Genomic DNA, 20,736 nt, shown 5'->3' with positions numbered 1-20,736 from the left:
TTAAGCTCCCCAGGTGATTCTAACATATATCCAGAGATATATGTATCCATTATCCTGGAACTTCCCTACTCCTTCTTTTCTCCGTCAGATATGTACTTGAAAGCAGGTTATATACTTCATTCTGACAGCAATCACTTCCCTCAGATGTCTCTGTTCAGGGCCATGATGATAGTATCCTTTTTATTTTCCATCCCTTTATTTCATGGGGTTTTTACATAGCTGGTCTCTGGACTTTTCATCAGATAACACAACAAGGCTACCCTGTATTTGCTGCTGTAAAGATTCAACTGAGTTAAATTTCCTCAAGGGAGAGAAGGGAATGATACTGTGGGAGTGACTAGAGGGTGAGAAGAATAGAGGGAGTTGAAGAGAGAAGTGGAGATGTAAAGTAGAAGGACAGGTAATGAAGACATGTGATAGTAGAAATGGACCAAAACAGTTAGCCTCAAAGCTCAACAGCAGGTCAAAAGACTGCCTGCAGACCAGAGGTAGACAGTGGTAGGTGTAACGTGGACTCAGGCACTAACAGAATGGTCTCCTGAACATCATGTACCCTGGTCACTGAAACAATAAAATGGCACCAGAATTCTGTCAAGACCCACACTTGCACTGACATATGCTTCCCAAAGTGCTTCCTTCTGGCCCAGTTGATCTGGGGTCTTTTGTTGTATCCCTTACAAACTCCTCCCCTGCATCGACAATTACCCATGACACAGGTGGTTGGGAGACATTGTGAGTCTCTCCGCTGCCCTATTTGGTCCCTATTCATCCAGCAGCACATATGCAGATCTGGAGTACCACCTCCCTTTCCCTAACCCGTTCCCTGGCTCCAGGGTACTTACAGATGAACTTCTCTGCACTCTTTTACCAGTAAGAATTCTTCAGGCACTCAGTCATATGCTGAAGGAGACTCCTGTCTTGAGAGTATTCTCTTCATTGACTTTCTAGGGAGGAGGGCAAGGTTCTTTGTCAGAAGGCCATATGCTATATGATATTTTAAAACCCAAAGTAGTTTTTCACCAAATTCTCAACTACTCCAAAACTAATTTCCCTTCACTACAACTTCCAAAGCCCTCCTGCTAGTGATAGCTTAGGAGGAGAACATCAGGTGAGAAGTCTAAACACCTGAAAGAGCCACAAAGATTACTGCAGACCTGTATACCTGGATCTTAGGGGTAAAAGTCTTAACTCCAGGCCAACTGATCCTCAAAACTATGACGACAGACCTAACTTAGTTCTTGTTTTCAGGGATCTTTGTCATCGATTACAATAGTCTGGGTCACAGTTACAAGTTACATTTTGGGATTGGGTAGTGGAATGGGTGTTACATTCAACAGGATCTCAGAAAATATTTCTGAGGGTCAGGGGACAGACTGGAGATATTTTGAATGTTTGGGGTCTTTTGTTGTATCCACAAATGGAAACATCTGTGGCAACCTGAAGATGGTGTTTCTTTTTCTCCCCCAATTAGCAGAGCTGGTTCCTGTAGGTTGTCTGGGAGAATGACCTAGAGTTAGGATATCTGAGGAGAGTAAAGGAATTTGACAATCCAGGGATCTACCTGATCAAGAGCCAGTCTGAGCACAGAATGGATTCTGAGAGTGGCATCTTATTTTTAGATGTAACAAAGAACTGTGGCTGCAGCCAGGACTAAATGATCTAATGTTCAGGAGGGAAAGCAGAACTGCCCAAGGTGAACTGAGATCACTAGCCATCTTATTCCCTGTAGCTATTTGCTGATTCTGGGCATGGGCTGAGGACTGAGCTTTGCCCAGGCAGAGGGTATCTGATGGGGGTAAAGTGAAACCAACAAAGCTCTTAGTGGGTATGTGGTGATAGAGGGATGAGTTGAAAACTTGAAGGGCATCAGATGCACAGCTAGTTTTCCCTAAAGGACACTTACTGAAGTCTGGACTGCTGCATGGAAGGCTTAAGAGCTAGCATGAGAGCTTATAAAAAGCAGAGTGAAATGTCCCAAAGTCTCCTGGTTCTGAGGTAGTAAAGACTAACTAGAGAAAAGGGGCTTGATTGAAGCACATGGTCCCAAGACATTGTCAAGTATTGGACTAATGCGGGATGGGACACAAAAGAACTATACTAAAAATTCTTGAAAGGTCAAATGGTTCCCAAATAATTGCATGCCAAGACAAAACTCAAGAATACCTATAGGAGTACAAAAATATCCAGCACTCAACAATGTAAAGAGTCACAATATTTGACATCCAATCAAAAATTACCAAGAGACTTCTATTTCTGGTCAAAATAGAATAACAGGGACTAGATTTATCCTCACATCTAAAACAACCAAAGATCCAGACAAAATATATTAAATAATGGTTTTTAGACATTCAAAAACAAGCAGTGAAGGACAGTAATCCCTGAAATACAGGAAACAAATGAAGTGAGCACTTTAATTGCCCAGGCTGAATACCTTGAGAATTTCCAGCCTGGTAAGTCTGCAAAGACCAACAATGCAGAATGCACGGGGTAGAGTACCAAGGAGGAGAAAGCTGCACAGAGATAGAGCTTAATAGACCAAATGCTAATCTCTTCCAGAAACACCCTCACAGACACACAGAAATAATGTTTTGCCACCTCTCTGAGCATCCTATTTGGGCAAGTCAAGTTGACACATAAAATAAACCATCACAACATAATAACATGGTTAAATCTCTAAAACATTAGGCTGAGCAAAAGAAGCCAACAGAAAAGAACATATACCATATGATCCAGAAATCAGATCAGTGATTATCTAGGGATGGAGGTATCAATGGTAGGGATAGGAAAGAGGGAGAGATTACGAAAGAGCAGGAGGAAACTCTGGGGGATGATGGTCATATTCATTATCATGAGTGTGGTGATGCGTCACAGATCAAGTGTGCACTTCAAATATGTGTAGTTAATTATACCTCAATAAATCAAAAAATGTTAAGAATTTAAAAATGACGGTGAAATAACTATGTTTTTAGACAAACAAAAACTGAGAAGACTCACCAGCAAAGGCTATTACAAACATACTAAAACTACTTTTTTTTTTTTTTTTTTTTTTGCAGTACGCGGGCCTCTCACTGTTGTGGCCTCTCCCGTTGCGGAGCACAGGCTCCGGACGCACAGGTTCAGTGGCCATGGCTCACGGGACTAGCCGCTCCGCGGCATGTGGGATCTTCCCGGACCGGGGCACGAACCCGCGTCCCCTGCATCGGCAGGCGGACTCTCAACCACTGCGCCACCAGTGAAGCTCTAAAACTACTTTTTATGAAAGAATGAAAATAATCCTAGTTGGAATTCTAGCAGTATTGTGAAAGTAATCATTTGTATAAAAATATACTAAATAAAAAATGTTGCATGTTGATATTTCTAAGGTAAACTCTTAAAGAATGGTAAGGTAAGTTAAGAGGAGAAAATGTAATAACATAAAATATTTGTCTAATCAAAAAGAAAGCAAAGAAGGAGGGGAAAGTGGAACATAAAACATATGGTAAATATAGAAACCAAGTAATAAAGTGGTAGACATATACCCAGGTATAATAGTAATTATATTAAATTTCAATGAACTAAAAGATTAAGATTGCCAGACTAGGTAAGAGAAAACACTGCCCTTGAGAACATAAAGAATTTTGTTTAATTTGAAGGCTATTCTGTAAGAAAGTAACTTCATATATGTGCTCAGGAAGAGATAGAGGGGGTATCATAGAGTACATAATTTTCCTGGAAACATTCTCAACCTCTGTAGTAGAAATTGTTTTGTTTTGTTTTCTTGTTTAGAGACCTTTAAAATTGTTATAATAGCCATCCTAATGAGTGTGAAGTGAAACCTCATTGTGGTTTTAATTGGCATTGCCCTGATGATCAGTCATGTTGACATCTTTTCACATGCTTATTGGCCATTTGTGTATCTTCTCTGAAGAAATGTCCATTCAAGTCCTTTGCCCATTTTTAAATTGGGTTCTATGTTTTTTGTTGTTGAGTTTTAAGAGTTCTGTATATTTCCTGGATATTAATCCCATATCAGATATATGATTTGCAAATATTTTCTCCTTTTCTGTGGGTTGCCTTTTTACTCTGATGATAGAAGTCCTTTGATGCACAAAAATTTTTCATTTTGATAAAGTCCAATTTACCTATTTTTTTCTTTTGTTGCCTGTGCCTTTGATGTTATAGCCAAGAAATCATTGCCAAATCCAATGTCATGAAGCTTTCCCCCTGTTTTGTTCTAAGAGTTTTATGGTTTTAGCTCTTACATTTAGGTCTTTGATCAATTTTGAGTTAATTTTTGGATATGGTGTTAAATAAGAGTTCAGCTTTATTCTAGTGCTGGTGGATATCCATTTCCCCCAGCACTCTTTGTTGAAAAGACTGTCTTTTCATCCATTGAATGGTCTTGGCACCCTTGTCAAAAATCATTTGACCATATACGTAAGAGTTTATTTCTGGTCTCTATTCTATTCCATTGGTCTACATGTCTGTCTTTATGCCAATACCACACTTTTTGATTACTGTAACTTTGTAGTACGTTTTGAAATCAGGAAATATGAGTTTTCCAACTTTGTTCTTCATTTTGAAAATTGTTTTGGATATTCAGGATCTCTTGAAATTCCATATGAACTTTAAGGTGGATTTTTCTATTTTTGTGAAAAAAGTTGGGATTTTGATAGGGAATGCATTGGATCTGCAGATCATTTGGGGCAGTATGGACATCTTAGCAATATCAAATCTTCTAATCCATGAACATTGGCCAACTTTCCATTTATTTTTGTCTTTTTAAAATTCTTTCAGCAATGTTTTGTAATTTCATTGTACAAGTCTTTCGTCTCCTTGGTTAATTTCCAAGTATTTAATTCTTTTTGAGGCAAATGGAATTGTTTTATTAATTTCTTTTTTTAGTAGTTCATTGTTAGGGTATAGAAACACAACTGATTTTTGTGTGTTGATTTTGTATCCCGCTATTTCGCTGAATTCATTTATTTTTTCTAACTTTTTTTTGGTGTGGAATCTTTAGCATTTCTTACATATGAGATCATGTCATCTGTGAACAGAGATAATTTACTTCTCCTTTTAAAATTTAGATGGCTTTTAGCTCCTGCATTTTTATACCAAGAATCCTCTGAGGGATTCTTTTCATTCTTCAAAGATTCAGCAAAGACCCTTCCTTAGAAAGACCCTGACTTATACCATCCATTCTTGAGGACATTCGCCTGTGGTGAACTATGATGAGAATAGGATTGTCCTTGAAAATTCTCACTGTTTCACCTTCCCATTAGCAAGACATGTTCTTGTCTTGTACTACATGCCCCTCCTCTATGCTGCTATAATATCCAAAGGTTAGGACAGTTGCCACATTCTGATAAAAGTATCTGTTTTTGAGACTTATTTCCTACCAATTTGGAGAACTTGACTGACTCTGTGACTCCAGTGCCTAGCATGGAGTCAGGAAATTAATTACTCAATAAATATTCATGAAACAATGTGTATAAAAACCTTTGTTGGGCTTCCCTGGTGGCACAGTGGTTGAGAGTCTGCCTGCTGATGCAGGGGACACGGGTTCGTGACCCTGTCCAGGAGGATCCCACATGCCGTGGAGCGGCTAGGCCCGTGAGCCATGGCTGCTGAGCCTGCGCGTCCAGAGCCTGTGCTCCGCAACAGGAGAGGCCACAACAGTGAGAGGCCTGCGTACGGCAAAAAAAAAACAAAACAAAAAAAAAACACCTTTGTAAACTGAAAGTACAGAAGAAAATGATTATTACTATATTTCTTTACATGCAATGATCTTTTTTCCTTAGCCCCTTCTGATCCTATGAAGAAGATCCATTAAGGTAAAATTCATTATACATCTTCAAGCATCTTTCATTCCTGCTAATCCAAAAGTTATTTGGTAGGCATCTACTGTAAGGACAGCCCCAAGGTTGAATTCTGAAGTGTGCAGCAGAGCCTCATGATTACATCCTCCTCCCCCTGGAGGTGATGCTCCCCAGCAGTATAATGAGCCCTGGGTCCATTCTGTGGACCTCCTTGGCCAGGTGCACAATTCACTGTGGGGTAAGCTATTCTCTCAGACCACACCACTCAGCTTGGGCTGCCCCTTAAGGAGTTGGATATTGTTGTAGGCATTTCTTATTTTCCCCTCAAGCTTTCCTAACCTAGCCTGAATACTGTCCTTATTTTCATCCCCTTTGGCTACCAAAAGACTACCATCAGCTCATCCTTCAACATGCTTTTATAATTCTCTAAACATGTAGACACTCTTCCAGCTAGTTCCTCAGTTATATGTTCTCAGGGCATAGGCTAAGCATAATGTTTTTTCAGCAAATACATACACCAAGGACTACGGCCTGGTCTTGGTTGCAGTTCCTAATGACCGTTTAACACACACTGAGTTCATCACAGCTCAAAGAGAACACTGGAGCAGGAATAAACTGTCAAGCACACAAGATAAGACCAAGGCCTGACTGACTCAGCTGGCAAAAATACAATGAGCCACTTTTAGATGCAGTTTATTACTTATATAGACAGTGAAAAAAGAGTAGTCAAACGTACAAGCTCCCTGGGCCGTTGTCTTACATATCAAAAAGTACAACACCAAAACAAAAGGGGCTGATGACTGCAATGTGAGTTGTAGGACACCCACTGCTGAGGAGCCAATTCTAGACTGGAACGAATTGGTTTTGTAGTCTCAGCTGTACCTTGAGAAAAGCAGGCAGAAAGCATCATATCTCATCAAAACCTGGTAGGTGTTGATAATCTATCTCATGAGAGATTAACAGGGGAACAGGGAGACTAGTGGGATCTTCAAGGCAACTTCTCACAAGCCTCCCATCCTCTTGCATTCCAGAGGATAAAAACGCATTCTGCCAAAACTCAGATTAGCTGCAATTTAAGCCTGTGTGAACTATGTGAATACAAAGGTTTCCAGGGCAGCATGGCGGGGCCGTTCCTCTATAGGGAACTTGCAAAACTGGAAAAATGAAGGACAATAACCTAATTTTATAGATGAAGAAACTGAGACTTACAAAGATTAAGAAACTTGCTAGAGCTCCCACAGCTTGTTGGTGGCAGAGGTACCTTTATAAATCTGGGAACCTCAAGACTTCCAGGTTAGTGCTCTTTGCACTGTGCCATACAGCTTCATATTAGAATGTCAGAGTGGAATAAACAGTGATTTTCTCACTTTTAAGATGAAAAAATCAGAAGATTCCTGCCCAGGAAAAATATATTCTCATGGATTCCATGGGTCTATTTTTTATGCTCAGTCAGCTTTCCATCCCTAGTTGATGAAACTAGATGAAGGAACACGTAAATAATAATTAACACTCATTACAATTACAATATATTTAGTAATTATCTATATAATGTTTGGCTGTTAGAAGACAATCTTTGTGTGTGTAGGACCTGTCTTGTTCCCCCCATGTCCTTACAAGTCCCTGCCACATAGAATAGTCAATAAATACTTGTTGAATGAATGAATAAAAGTCATTATGAACTTTTATTTTATTAACAGCTAATTTTTACCAATATTCCTTAGTTCCAAGTGTATTCCTCACAAAATCCTTTACTGGGGCTGGATTGAAGAAATAAAACCATGGATTTGGAAAAGATATTATTGGATTTGAATACCAGATCTACCACTAACGAAATATGCAATAGTAGACAATTTATTTAATCTCTTTGAGCCTCATTATCCCATTTTACAAAATAGAGAATATAACATTATGTATAGATCTTTTGGATGATTTTAAATATGTGTGTGTGTTTGTGTATGTATGGGGGTGTGTGTGTGTGTGTGTGTGTGTGTGTGGCTAGACAGACAGACAAACAGACAAACTACTAAGTTCAGTGTCTGAGAAGTCACTCAGTTAATATGAATTCCTTTTTCTCCAATCCTTGGTGCATGGGCTGCAGACCTAGGGATCATTTACACCAAAATCACATGAGGAACTTGTTAATACTCTCTGGGCATAGGGATAGGGCACAGGACGCTTCTTTCTTCCACAAATTTCCTAGGTCATTCTTATACCACCACTGAAGAAGCAAAGTAAATACGTAGTTCAAAATCTGAAGAATTATCTCCTGGATGACCAGTGATTAGCTCAGCCCCTAAATTAGGTTTCTCAGGATTCTACAGTCTCAGAGCAGGAAGCTTAGTGACTGGTGTGACATCAAGGAAAAATGCTTTGAAACATGGGAATGGGGAACAGAATAACTAGGACAGAGTTTCTCAATAAGAAGGAAGAAATGACAGGTGTTGAAACAACATCAGGGTGAAGGAGGGAGAGAAAGAGGCACATGTATTGTTTGAGAAAAGATATTCGAAAAAAGCCCACTATTTTTAAGACATAGACTATAAAAAACAAAGCTCAATGATAACTCCTTGACAGGTAAGGCTGTGCATTAGGGAGATTCTATATTTTGTATTATCAGATATCCTCAAGACTGTGGGAAAAATTAAACAAATTGGTGTTTTAAGTCAGTAATTGTGAGAAATAAAGAAAATAATCCATCATAATATATGGTTCAATTGTAGTTTTAATGTGGGAACAAAGCTGCATTTTACTTGTCCAAAATATCACACACCTAAATTTTTTTAGAACTTAAGCCAGGCAAGCTATTTTGCGACGATTCAGGATAAAAGGACTGGCATTAAGAATGATGACATGGGAGATTGGTTCAATAGGGCAGAGTAGAAGGATGTGTGCTCACTCCCTCCTGCGAGAGCACACAGGAATCACAACTAACTCCTGAACAATCATCGACAGGAAGACACTGGGACTCACCAAAATAGATACCCACATTGAAAGGCAAAGGAGAAGCCACAATGAGACAGTACGAGGGGCAAAATCACAATAAAATCATATTCCATAACTGCTGGGTGGGTGACTCACAAACCGGAGAACACTTATATCACAGAAGTCCACCCACTGGAGTGAAGGTTCTGAGCCCCACATCAGGCTTTCCAGCCTGGGGGTCCGTCAACAGGAGGAGGAATTCCTAGAGAATCAGACTTTGAAGGCTAGTGGGATTTGATTGCAGGACTTTGACAGGACTGGGGGAAACAGAGACTCCACCCTTGGAAGGAACACACAAAGTAGTGTGTGCATTGGGACCCAGGGGAAGGAGCAATGACCTCATAGGAGACTGAACCAGACCTACTTGCTAGTGTTGGAGGGTCTCCTGCAGAGGCAGGGGTTGGCTGTGTCTCACCATGAGGACATGGACACTGGCATCAAAAGTTCTGGGAAGTACTCCTTGGCGTGAGCCCTCCCAGAGTCTGCCATTAGGCCCACCAAAGAGCCGGGTAGTCTCCAGTATTGGGTTGCCTCAGGCCAAACAACCAACAGGGAGGGAACACAGCCCCATCCATCAGCAGACAAGCAGATTAAAGTTTTACTGAGCTCTCCCCACCAGAGCAACACCCAGCTCTATCAACCACCAGTCCCTCCCATTAGGAAACTTGTACAAGCCTCTTAGATAGCCTCATCCACGAGAGGGCAGACCGCAGAAGCAAGAAGAACTACAGTCCTGCAGCCTGTGGAACAAAAACCACATTCACAGAAAGATAAACAAGATGAAAAGGCAGAGGGCTATGTACCAGATGAAGGAACAAGATAAAACCCCAGAAAAACAATTAAATGAATTGGAGATAGGCAACCTTCCAGAAGAAGAATTGGGAATAATGAAGATGATCCAGGACCTTGGGAAAAAACTGGAGGCAAAGATCAAGAATATGCAAGAAATGTTTAACAAGCACCTAGAAGAATTAAAGAACAAATAAAGATGAACAATACAATAACTGAAATGAAAAATACACTGGAAGGAATCAATAGCAGAAAAACTGAGGCAGAAGAATGGGTAAGTGACCAGGAAGACAGAATGGTGGAATTCACTGCCATGGAACAGAATAAAGAAAAAAGAATGAAAAGAAATGAGGACAGCCTAAGAGACCTCTGGGACAACATTAAATGCAACAACATTCACATTATAGGAGTCCCAGAAGGAGAATAGAGAGAGAAAGGACCTGAGAAAATATTTGAAGAGATTACAGTCAAAAATTTCCCTAACATGGGAAGGGAAATAGCCCCCGAAGTCCAGGAAGGACAGAGAGTCCCCAGCAGGATAAACCCAAGGAGAAACACACCAAGACACATAGTAATCAAATTGACAAAAATTAAAGACAAAGAAAAATTATTGAAAGCAACAAGGGAAAAAAGACAAATAACATACAAGGGAAATCCCATAAGGTTAACAGCTGATTTCTCAGCAGAAACTCTACAAGCCAGAAGGGAGTGGCATGATATACTTAGAGTGATGAAAGGGAAGAACATACAACCAAGATTACTCTACCTGGCAAGGATCACATTCAGATTTGATGGAGAAATCAAAAGCTTTACAGACAAGCAAAAGCTAAGAGAATTCAGCACCACCAAACCAGCTCTACAACAAATGCTAAAGGAGCTTCTCTAAGTGGGAACCACAAGAGAAGAAAAGGACCTATAAAAATAAGCCCATAACAAGAACATGGTAATAGGAACATACATATCGATAATTACCTTAAACGTGAATGGATTAAATGCTCCAACCAAAAGACACAGGCTTGCTGAATGGATACAAAAACAAGACCCATATATATGCTGTCTACAAGAGACCCACTTCAGACCTAGGGACACATACAGACTGAAGGTGAGGGGATGGAAATGATATTCCATGCAAAGGGAAATCAAAAGAAAGCTGGAGTAGCAATACTTATATCAGATAAAATAGACTTCAAAATAAAGAATGTTACCAGAGACAAGGAAGAACACTACAAAATGATCATGGAATCAATCCAAGAAGAAGATATAACAATTGTAAATATATATGCACCCAACATAGGAGCACCTCAATACATATGGCAACTGCTAACAGCTATAAAAGAGGAAATCGACAGTAACACCATAATAGTGGGGGACTTTAACACCTCACTTACACCAATGGACAGATCATACAAACAGAAAATTAATAAGAAAACACAAGCTTTAAATGACACAATAGACCAGCTAGATTTAATTGATATTTATAGGACATTCCATCCAAAAACAGCAGATTGCACTTTCTTCTCAAGTGCGCATGGAACATTCTCCAGGATAGATCACATCTTGGGTCACAGATCAAACCTCAGTACATTTAAGAAAGCTGAAATCATATTAAGCATCTTTTCTGACCACAGCGCTATGAGATTAGAAATCAATTACAGGGGGAAAAAATGTAAAAAAGTAAACAAATGGAGGTTAAACTATACGTTACTAAATAACAAAGAGATCACTGGAAAAATTGAAGAGGAAATCAAAAAATACCTCGAGACAAATTACAACGAAAACACAACAATCCAAAACCTATGGGATGCAGCAAAAGCAGTTCTAAGAGGGAAATTTATAGCAATACAAGCCTACTTCAAGAAACAAGAAAAGTCTCAAATAAACAACCTAAACTTACACCTAAAGGAACTAGAGAAAGAAGAACAAATTGACAAGATTCGACACCCATTTATGATAAAAACTCTCCAGAAAGTGGGCATAGAGGGAAACTACCTCAACATAATAAAGGCCATATATTACAAACCCACAGCAAACATCATTCTCAATGGTGAAAAACTGAAAGCATTTCCTCTAAGAGCAGGAACAAGACAAGGATGTCCACTCTCACCACTATTAATCAACATAGTTTTGAAAGTCCTAGCCATGGCAATTAGAGAAGAAAAAGAAATAAAAGCAGTACAAATTGGAAAAGAAGAAGTAAAACTGTCACTATTTGCAGATGACATGATACTATACATAGAGAATCCTAAAGATGCTACCAGAAAACTACTAGAGCTAATCAATGAATCTGGTAAAGTTGCAGGATACAAAATTAATGCACAGAAATCTCTTGCATTCCTATACGCTAATGATGAAAAATCTGGAAGAGAAATTAAGGAAACACTCCCATTTACCATTGCAACAAAAAGAATAAAATACCTAAGAATAAACCTACCTAGGGAGACAAAAGACCTGTATGCAGAAAACTATAAGACACTGATGAAAGAAACTAAAGATGATACCAACAGATGGAGATATATACCATATGCTTGGATTGGAAGAATCAATATTGTGAAAATGACTATACTACCCAAAGCAATCTACAGTTTCAGTGCAATCCGTATCAAATTACCAATGGCATTTTTTACAGAACTAGAAGAAAATAATCTTAAAATTTGTATGGAGACACAAAAGACCCCAAATAGCCAAAGCAGTCTTGAGGGAAAAAAATGGAGCTGGAGGAATCAGACTCCCTGACTTCAGATAATGATATAAAGCTACAGTAATCTAATCAATATGGTACTGGCACAAAAACAGAAATATAGATCAATGGAACAAGATAGAAAGCCCAGAGATAAACCCATGCACCTATGGTCAACTAATCTATGACAAAGGAGGCAAGGATATACAATGGAGAAAAGACAGTCTCTTCAATAAGTGGTGCTGGGAAAACTGGACAGCTACATTTAAAAGAATGAAATTAGAACACTCCCTAACACCATACTCCATACACAGAAATAAACTCAAAATGGATTAGAGACCTAAATGTAAGACTGGACACTATAAAACTCTTAGAAGAAAACAGGAAGAACACTCTTTGACATAAATCACAGCAAGGATCTTTTTTGATCCACCTCCTAGAGTAATGGAAATAAAAACAAAAATAAACAAATGGGACCTAATGATACTTAAAAGCTTTTGCACAGCAAAGGAAACCATAAACAAGATGAAAAGACAACCCTCAGAATGGGAGAAAATATTTGCAAATGAATCAATGGACAAAGAATTAATCTCTAAAATATATAAACAGCTCATGCAGCTCAATATTAAAAAAAGAAAGAACCCAATCCAAAAATGGGCAGAAGACCTAAATAGACATTTCTCCAAAGAAGACATACAGATGGCCAAGATGCACATGAAAATCTGCTCAAAATCACTAATTATTAGAGAAACGCAAATCAAAACTACAATGAGGTATCACCTCACACCAGTTAGAATGGGCAGTATCAGAATATCTACAAACAACAAATGCTGGAGAGGGTGTGGAGAAAAGGGAACCCTCTTGCACTGCTGGTGGGAATGTAAATTGATACACCCACTATGGAGAACAGTATGGAGGTTCCTTAAAAAAATAAAAATAGAATTACCATATGACCCAGCAATCCCACTACTGGGCATATACCCAGAGAAAACCATAACTCAAAAAGACACATGAACCCCAATGTTCATTGCAACAGTATTTACAATAGCCAGGTCGTGGAAGCAACCTAAATGCCCATCGACAGACGAATGGATAAAGAAGATGTGGTACATATATACAATGGAATGTTGCTCAGCTATAAAAATGAACGCAATTGGGTCATTTGTAGAGACGTGGATGGATCTAGAGACTGTCATACAGAGTGAAGTAAGTCAGAAAGAGAATAAAAATATTGTATATTAATGCATATATGTGGAAGCTAGAAAAATGGTACAGATGAACCGGTTTGCAGGGCAGAAAGAGAAACACGGATGTAGAGAACAAACCTATGGACACCAACGGGGGAAAGTGGAAGGGGGTAGTGGTGGTGTGGTGTGATGAATTGGGAGATTGTGATTGACATGTATACACTAATATGTATAAAATGGATAACTAATAAGAACCTACTGTATAAAAAAATAAAATTCAAAAAAAAAAGAATGATGACATGAAAAACAAAATGATCACAAGATTATAATTTTAAAAATTCTCCAGGGAAAGTGCACAGCTGCCTTTAGATCCTGGAAAGATGACAAAGGTCTTATCTTTTAGAAGATTTGAGCTTTAGGAAGAAGATGTGAGATAAAATGAAAAAAAGGAAAGAACAAATTTCCTGAAATAGTGGTCAAATGGTAAAAGTTTAAGAGTTAATTAGTGAATATGCTTCTATGGTTGGAGATGGTAGTTGGATAATATGTGAATAGGTAATGATTGCAGCCCTAGGCTATGGTCAGTATGCCTTGGCATTGTTTTGCCTTCAGGAGTTGAAGTTTCCTGGCAGTCACAGAGTCAAGTGAAATCTGACACCATGGAAAGATATAATGATGTTATATAGGTATGTGACCCAATTTTACAAAAGATCCAGCTGATACTTTTATAAGAAAACATAAAATTGAAATTCAAACACCCTGGGGAAATGTGAAAGCTGTTCAGAATTAACATGAATGAGTATTTAGAAGAATCTGGGTTGGGGACAAAGAAGCATAGCGTAAACTTGTAGAACTATACATCAATGAACATAATTATGCAAAGAAGCCTTTAGTTTAGAGGAGCTTATGGTGACAAATCCACACAACACACCCTGTCAGATCTAGGGATGCTGTCAGCAGGAAGCTGAAATTAAATATAACCAAGGTAGACTTGAAAATCTTGACTTTTCAGCAAAATATGTTGACAGGCATTGAAACTGTTCAACAGAAATATAAGAGCTTTATTTGGGCTTAAGTATATGCAAGTCATATTGCTTCTGATCCAAAAGCAAAAACAAGAATGGTAAAGAAGAACATGAAATATGTTCATTGGGAAGATAGTCAAATAACACGTTGAAAATAAGAAGGAAACCAAATATTCTCTTTCACCAGTTGAAGACATGTCAGAAATATCGTGAATCACTGTCTAAGTTTAAGTCAAGCTCTTGCATGTTAGACTTCACAACTGCTCAGTTGAATTTATTGGCTTGTAACTTACTAAATGCATAAAGCTATTTATAGTAAATCTGTACAAATAAGGCAGTTGTATGTGGGTGGAGAGGGGGGAGGGGGAGGGAGAGGGAGAGGGAGAGAGAGAGAGATTGAACACCATTTTACCTGCATACCCCCAATCATGAATGCTGTCAAACTCCCTATGTTAGCAAGGAAGACATAACTTAATGGCTTAATTGATGCAAGTCTCAGGGTAATCAATGATTAAATTCTAATTAATTCGTTTTGTGTATATTTCTATAGGCAACTGCACTTTTAGCCATACTGAGATTTTTGGTTATAATATAGAATTATCCAGAGCCATTCAGTCTTTTCATACAGAGTGATTTTTGCTTTTCCCTTATGCAATGTCCCTCCTACAAACTACAGATTAGAGAGAAATTGAGGCTTCTGAAAGAAACATCAAAAGAGCCTCAGTAAAAGACTGTATCTAGTCTTAACTGTTAATAGTACAGGAAATAGACTCATGGGTACAGCTTCCAGTGTAAGCTAACATCATCACCTCAGACAGACATTTGTCAGACTGTGCAAGTAACTCCAACTTGTACAAGGATTCCTGCAAGGATTTCCAGGACTCTTTTACCCAGAAGCAGATGACTTTGTAAGGAAGTAGATTATTTACCCAAGATCAACAAAACATGAATTAATTACTGGGTCTAAATGTACCAAAAGAACTAATCAAATTGTGGTTAATATTCTCTTTAGTGTGCATATGAGAAAACTCTTTTTCTTTTTAATATACCTTGATTCCTCAATTTAACAGGGTCTATTTGTACAAACTGAAATGAAACATTGTTTAAAAGGTATTTCATGATACCTGAGTCTTTGGAATACTGAAAAGACATCCTGGGGAAGTCTTACTATAGACTGTAAGCCAATTAAACATCAAGAAAATCTAAGAATAATGACTCTATAGAAAATAATATGGTAAATTCCCTGGTGGTCCAGTGGTTGGGACTCCATGCTTCCACTGCAGGGGGACACAGGTTCGATCCCTGGTCTGGGAACTAGGATCCCACATGCCACGTGGCACGGCCAAGAAAAAAAAAAACATATGTGTTGATTGGCTTACAAAACTATTCAGCATAATGTAACAATAGTTAAACATAATGGAAAATGCTTTTATTAAATTCCTTTATTTTTCATGATCTTGTAGTTACTTACAAATATTCAGTAAGAATCCTTATTCTTCCTACCAGAACATAATAATATATTATATTGTAATTACATTGTAATATATGACCATGCAACAGATCTTGTTAAATTTGGTGTGCAAACTCACTTTAAGGCATAAGAGCCATACTTCACTTATAGAAATGATGCCTACAAAGTCCTTTCAGAAAAATGGTCTCTTACCTGGTATACGGCTTATGGAATCCCAGGCTTACAGATACTAAAAGATGTCCCTTTCTATAGGCCACAACATTGACAAGTATGGGGATCTTAGGGAAAGAGGACCCATACAGTTTTAGGTGCAACAGATAAATCCTGGTAGAGGTAGTCTGGATAATTATTAGTTCTTGATCTCAGTAAAACTGGTAAGAGAATAAAATACTTCTTGCATTCCCTCCAAAATAAATTACAACCCCAGAGGCTTTACAAGGCTTCCAGAAAGAAGTTAACTCATAGCCTTAGTATCTAATTATATTAACTATATGTTAACAAGGATGTTTATGGGCATTAATCAACATTTCTTTTTACATCTATGCAAATAAAACTTGTCAAATAAAATAAAAATTCAAAATAATTGTATTGAACCAGAAAATTGCCAAGCACTTAGGTGAATGGAACCATGCCTTACAGGTAGAAATCTGACTACAGAGAGGAACTAGGGTAGTAAAACTGACATTTTGCCCTTTCACCATTATGAATAAACATTTACACCATCTGCAGTCAAGAAAATAAACACATCTAAAACCTGAGATAAACAGAAAACCTGTGGTCACCCAGTTTAGCTTTGGTCCCCCCTGCAAAAATGAAAACTTAATCATTTCTTGTAAACATGGACTCTAACAAACAACCTTATTTTTCCTTCCACACTTATTAACTGCTATTCTTCTATAAAATACAGCTTTCCCTCCTCCATCTTTTCTTTAAGAATAGCACATGGATTATACTATGTGTATACTACATATATATTATATGGATTCCTCTCTCATTCAGTATGTAATAATATAATCATTATTCTTTTTGATGCTCCATTGGTCTCCAGTTTAAACAGGGGAACTTTTCAGGCTGGCTTCTGTGATCTTTTGACATGTCTCTACTAGTCTTTGGACACAACAAAATGTTGCAGGCTCACTTATACTTTTCTCCCCCAACACAAAATCAGGCATTTCTACAAGGGATCCCAGACAAATGGTATTTAGAAACTGACCACTAGATGAGCTCATTGCTGTGAGGTATCACTGCTTCTAGACCTTATCAGTGGGTATCATTTTGTAATAGGGAAGAACAAATTTGACTCCAGATTGGATCTGGTTCTTTTACTTTAAACTTTGTATTCTATTGCTTTTGCTACAAGTTAATAACTAAAATAATGTTGCCTATAGCCTGAAATATAAAGACAGCCCATTCTCAAGGCTCTGAACTTTAAAAGGCATAATGTCTTGTTGGAGGTTTATAGGAACACTGTGATCAGACCTACTCAGACAGCTGCAAGAACAAATGATTCTGGCACCAAGAAATTTTCAGTAACCCATCACTTTCCCTCCCCTTTCAGTATAAAAGAAGCCTGAATTCTAACTCCATAGGACGGTTCTTTGGGACATTAGTCTGCCATCTTCTCTGTCTGCTGGCTTTCTGAATCAAGTCACTTTTTCTTGTCCTAACAACTCATCTCTCAATTTACTGGCCTGTTGTGCAGCACACGGTAGGAGAGCTTGGACTCGGTACCAATTAGTTGATATGGCTATCTCCAATTCCAATCCAACACTATAAGGTTCTTCCTCAGCTCCTCCCATTTCACAATTTTGTCCTCCATCTCCCAAGTTGATAACCTTGATTCCTGACAATATCAACATTTTTACTTATTTGCTCTATCCTACTATACACACAAGACAGCTTCAGAATTATTATACCAATTCTACGACCAACCTTAAACCTATTAAGTAAAGTTCAAGATGTCCTTAGGATATATCCCACTATGGGTGTACAGACAAGCACTGCTTTCAAAATTTACTTGAATTAATTATATTCTATGTGGTTATACTATCATTTGATATATAATTAAATTCTTTTGTTTTGCTTTTATTTTTAAATTTTAAGATTAGCTTTTTCATCCTCTTTTGGAATATGTAAAACAGTGACATCGTTTAAAAAATGAAAACTGTAAGATACACTTAGAAAAAATCCCCTCTCATCTCCATATCTTAGACTCCATTCCTGTGCAACCCTAGATAAAAACATTTTCATTAGTTTCTGGCCTATCCTTCCTGCAAGATAAGCATATCTATTTCCCCTTTTCCTTACATAAAAGATAGCATTCTGTTGAGATAGGCTGGGACCTAGGACCCTTTACTGGAGGGCTTGCACCTGGACAAACATCTCCTAGAGCAACAGAATACAAAGAAGCTATAATTGACTAAAAATAACTGCACACCTTCACTGTTGGGACAATTATGAACAATACGCTACAAAAAGGCCACAAACCAACTGCCATTTCTGAGGTGCCTGGAGCAAAAGCAGGGTACTGCACCTGATCCCTGCACACAACACCACCAAGGGGGTGGGCAGACCACCTAAACTAGGTCCCCTGACCAATCCATGGACTGCCCCTGTTGTTACTCCTTTTAACGACCCAAGCAGCTTCTCTCTGGGAGCAAGCAAGGGCACCTGTTTCTAGGTTTCACTCCCTTGTGCTGCAGCACAAGCCCCAGTAAAGCCTTGCCTGAAATTCTCATCTGGCCTCATCAATTTCTATTGACTGAAAAGTCCAAAGACCGGGATTGGTAACACTGTGTACCTGCTCTTTTGTACCTTGCCTTTTGTTTTCCACATAAAAACACATTCTGGAAATAAATCCATATTGATTCATAGAGATATTCCTCACATTTATGGCTGCAAAGTACTCTAGGTATGTTATGTATTAACTGGTCATTCTTAAGTATGGGAAATGGGGTCCAATCATTATGAAATCATCAACCTTTGTGATCACACTCATTTCACAAGCACAGACAGCGTTAGGAGGGGGAGCGTGGTTTTGAGAGCCATCTGATTTAGAGGAGAGTATGAGGGCAGGGATAGATCCCAGAAGAACCCAGCTGTAGGCGAATGCTGCTCAGCCCAGCAGCCAAACCTCCTTCCTCTGCCCCAGTTGGTCCTAGTGCAGCTCCAGCTTTATCCCCAGGGATCTTCTCAGAATTCTGGCACCCTCTCCGAGTTCTCTCCCCAAAGAGGCTCTCCTTCCCCCTCCCCAATTAAATTGCCTCTGCGCTGGCATCTGAAGCATCTTTCTTTCATTTTTTCTTTTCCTTTCTTTCTTAGACCCAAGCTACACCTGTATATATTCTTTGTAAGTTACATGATAAAAGAATGTACCAGGAAAAATTTCAATTCTTCTCCTCCACACTAACTTCCCTAAGAGTAACCGCTGTTAACAGGACATAAACCACAGCTCTGGCTCATTTATAATTCCCCACTGAATCTGACTAATATACTTCAGTCTAAGGGGCAAGACCTTTTCTCTTCTCCTCTCCCTTTCCACACAATGAGTGTAAGATCCCACTCTCTACTCAAGAGTTATGAGTGTCCAGACGCTCAGATGTTGGGTTGTGCACAGATGGTGGTGGGAGACCTACAGCAGAGTCTCTGGGCCACTGGAAATTTTAAAATGAGAAGGCTGGCTGCGGAAGGTGGGACATTCTATGACCCATTCATCTTTCTTCTGCCTGAATCCTAAAACATTAGAAAGTTGCTTTTTCAAGCCCTTTTTTGGCTTGTAGCCAAAAGGGAGGAGCATGCTTTTTTCCCCTCCATGAATGTATTTTAGTCGGTAGTTTGTCGGACTTTTAATTTCAAAGTCCTGAGTATCGCCCAGCGTTCTTTGAATTTTCCGGTATCTACTGCACCCCATCATTGTGCGCGGTACTGGATGTAGCCACGAGGGGGCGATATGAGCCACTGATTATTCCCAATTGAAGGTCTAAAGGAGAAGAGTGCTGACGGTTCACTTTCGTGGCATTTGACCAATCTCCCAGGAGCTGCGCCGAACCCAAAGTTCTTCATCTTGGAGTCACCCCGGCTCCAGGGTAGTCCCGGGCGGGCAAAAGGCCCGCGCTGCCCAGGCCTCGAGCACTGGCTATAGACGCTCAGCCACTCCCTCGAGCAAAGTCCCCTAAAGGGTCCTGACCCGAGAAGCAGTCGGGCTTCTCTCGTTGATGGAAAATGTTCCTCACCTTCCTGTCACACTGTGGCCGCTCTTCCCCATGTTCTTATAGCCTAAGCTGTGTACTGGGGCGGGCGCAGGGAAAGTGAGGACGAATGATAGCAAAGCAGATGCAGGAAGCGGGAAAGATGAGGAGGAAGACAGCAAGAGAGGGCTCTCGAGAGTAGAATCGGAGGCGGAGGAGGAGGCAATCCCACGAAGTCCCAAGGGCTGTCCTGAGGGTCTTCAGACCTCCCAGGGCAGCGGGAAGAGGACACTTGGAAAGAAGAGGAAAGGAACTTTTTTTTTCCTCGCGGGAATTTTACCTCAGGGCAGAAAACTCTAGAAATGGCGGCAGAGCAGGTGGATTTAGGGGAGCCCTAAAAGTTATTCCCTGTCGTTCACTCCGAATGGATTTCATCTCATTCTATGACCAGCAAACCTGAAGAGACGGCCGAGGGCAGGCGAGTCAGGCGCCTCCTGGCGTCGCGGAGGAAGTGGGCTCGGGGCGCAGTGACGAGAGCGCCCGGCGGGAGGCCGCTCCTGGGCCCGCGGGGCTGTGCGCGGCCTGGCTCAGTGGAGGGAGCAGCGGAGCGGCCGCTAGAG

General features: G+C 39.6%; 1 pseudogene; it reads left to right on the top strand.

Annotated features, from left to right (window-relative positions):
* Positions 1–403: 403 nt before the first annotated feature.
* Positions 404–14,610, top strand: LOC116762224 (annotated as a pseudogene).
* The last annotated feature ends 6,126 nt before the right edge of the window (positions 14,611–20,736 follow it).

Source organism: Phocoena sinus, chromosome 1 (assembly GCF_008692025.1).
Source record: "Phocoena sinus isolate mPhoSin1 chromosome 1, mPhoSin1.pri, whole genome shotgun sequence".
Classification (NCBI taxonomy): domain Eukaryota; kingdom Metazoa; phylum Chordata; class Mammalia; order Artiodactyla; family Phocoenidae; genus Phocoena; species Phocoena sinus.
Note: the sequence above shows the minus strand (reverse complement) of the source record. Positions and strands in the feature narration are given on the sequence as shown.